This window comes from Mesoplodon densirostris, chromosome 3 (assembly GCF_025265405.1).
Source record: "Mesoplodon densirostris isolate mMesDen1 chromosome 3, mMesDen1 primary haplotype, whole genome shotgun sequence".
Lineage (NCBI taxonomy): Eukaryota > Metazoa > Chordata > Mammalia > Artiodactyla > Ziphiidae > Mesoplodon > Mesoplodon densirostris.
In genome coordinates this window covers 14,028,019-14,030,282 of record NC_082663.1, presented here as the reverse complement: position 1 = coordinate 14,030,282, position 2,264 = coordinate 14,028,019, and the positions used below count along the sequence as shown (strand labels likewise).

The 2,264-nt window shown below is 43.6% G+C and overlaps 1 pseudogene; it reads right to left on the bottom strand.

The window, feature by feature from the left end:
- Nucleotides 1-346: 346 nt before the first annotated feature.
- LOC132485113 (calcyclin-binding protein-like) lies at nt 347-1,148 on the bottom strand (annotated as a pseudogene).
- Nucleotides 1,149-2,264: the final 1,116 nt, after the last annotated feature.

The following is a 2,264-nucleotide window of genomic DNA, read 5'->3' as shown; positions in this document are numbered from 1 at the left end:
ACTTGACCCTCTAGGGCTGGCCAGAAAGGCTGATTTTTTTTTTTTAATGCAAAAATTCACGTTTTATTTTTATTCTTACATTGGTGGGAGCTGATGTCAGGAACTGAAAGGCAAGCAATAACTTTTATTTCTACCTCTTAGCTGAACAATAATACACACAATGTGGCATTTTCATTAGGCTTCTTTACATTGCTTCTTCACATTTCACCCTAGAATACAACATTACCCTTTTCTTGAATAAAATGACCCAGTTACCCAGGAAACCATCTTTGGAGGGAGTGTTTAATAAGCATATTTTATTTAAATGAATCGTCCAGTAGGAAATGGAGAATTCATTGCTTTTACTTAGACTGTGTAAGTAGTTATATGTCAAATTTATGTGTGCAGCTCACCAACATTTCCTTATTGGAAACATCAATATTTCCACATCACAGTTCCCAAAAGTACTTTAAAGTCTCAGAATTCTGTATCTCCTTTGGCTTGCTTCTCTCTTGATTCCACCCAGGCTTTATTAATGGTTTGCTTAATGTCATCACCTCCATCTTCATAAATTTTCTTTAGAACTTTCATTAATCCCTCACTAGGATCTATTTCAGTGTCGTAGGAGGGCTTTTCTTTCTCTTTGCATTCTTTTTCAACCTGAGTCAGGTAGACCCACCATGTGTTTTCCGCTTTCTTCCTGCCTAAGATAAGAACTGTATCTGTCTTGATCTTTTTTTAACTGCCTTCCACAGAGATGGGTTACAAGAGATTGTTCGTAATCATGGAGTAACTCTTCCCATTTAGATTCTTTACCAAAAGATAAAATGACCTCTCTGTGAAATGCACCTGCACATTCTCAGCAGGGACTTAATGAACTCCAGTTAAGGTCACGTAGATTTTCACAAACTTATCTGACTGATCCTATCCATAATTGCTGATTTTCACTGTATATCTGTGATAATAGAAGCAACCACAGTGGCAGGCTTTTCACTTTCCAGAAGCTCTGCTTTCCTCTGTGATTTCTGCTGCATTTTGTTCTTGATTTCTGTCTCAGTCTTGGATTTTTCAGCTGTCAGGGCATCACATACTCTTTTTCTAGTGGCTTTTTCCAGCAGCACCTTCACCTCTTCTAGATCCTTCTGTAGCTCCTCCACAGCTGAAGCCATGGTCGGGCTGCATCAGGCAAGGCCCGAGCTGCAGCGGCGCAGGGGCGAGAACAGGAAATGCCGCACGGACCACGCTCACCCCGAGTGCAGACCACACTGGCACCAGTCAGAGTGGCCGTGGTCTTTGGGCACCAGAAAGGCTGATTTTGAAGATGGAAGTTGCTAGCTGTCCAGGTCTCATGCAGAGAGTCTCCTAGACCAGGCTGGGAGAACACCAAGGTCTGCAGAGCATCACCCAAAGCAGCAGGCCACTCATATGCTTTTTTTTTTTTTTTTTTCAGTACGCGGGCCTCTCACTGTTGTGGCCTCTCCAATTGCGGAGCACAGGCTCCGGACGCACAGGCTCAGCGGCCATGGCTCACGGGCCCAGCTACTACGCGGCATGTGGGATCTTCCTGGACTGGGGCACGAACCCGTGTCCCCTGCATCGGCAGGCGGACTCTCAACCACTGCACCATCAGGGAAGCCCCTCATATGCTTTTGATATTGCAAAATTGTTCCTAGTTACTCTGTACATTCTGCCTTTAAATTGCTTTCATTGTTTTATGTGGTCTGTGGTACACACCTCATTTCTTTCAGCTGCAGTCATAATATTTCCAGCAGTTAGCTCATTCAACAGAAGTTCCTTGTATTTTTATCCAAGGAGTCAACATTATGTTAGGGAGTGGAGGTGAAGGGTTGGAATACATTGCCCTGAGGCGAGAGGCAACTAACCTCATAAAATGTGTTGTTACCCAAAGAGAGAATATTCTTTAATCACCAAAGTGATGCTAAGAAAGTCTCAAAACCCCCTTTGACATTTTGCCGAGATTACATGGGAACTGGTTATGCATTAGACAAATTTCAATTCTCATTTACCAGCTCAGGGCCAGGTCAGGCTACCAAAAAGCAGCAGTGATGCTTCTTCCCAGGGGAGGTTATGTTGCAACCTTAATCCTTTTCTCTTCCACTTGTGAGGTGAGTGGGTTGACAGGTACAGGATAGACTTGACACTCAGAGCTGACATTCTCTTACTTTGTCACTAGCAGCAGAGTGCCCAATGTCAGGACCAAGATTCATCATAGCCGGGAGACCTTGACTGGACTTGTTTATTACTGGTAAACTCTTCGGAACAAA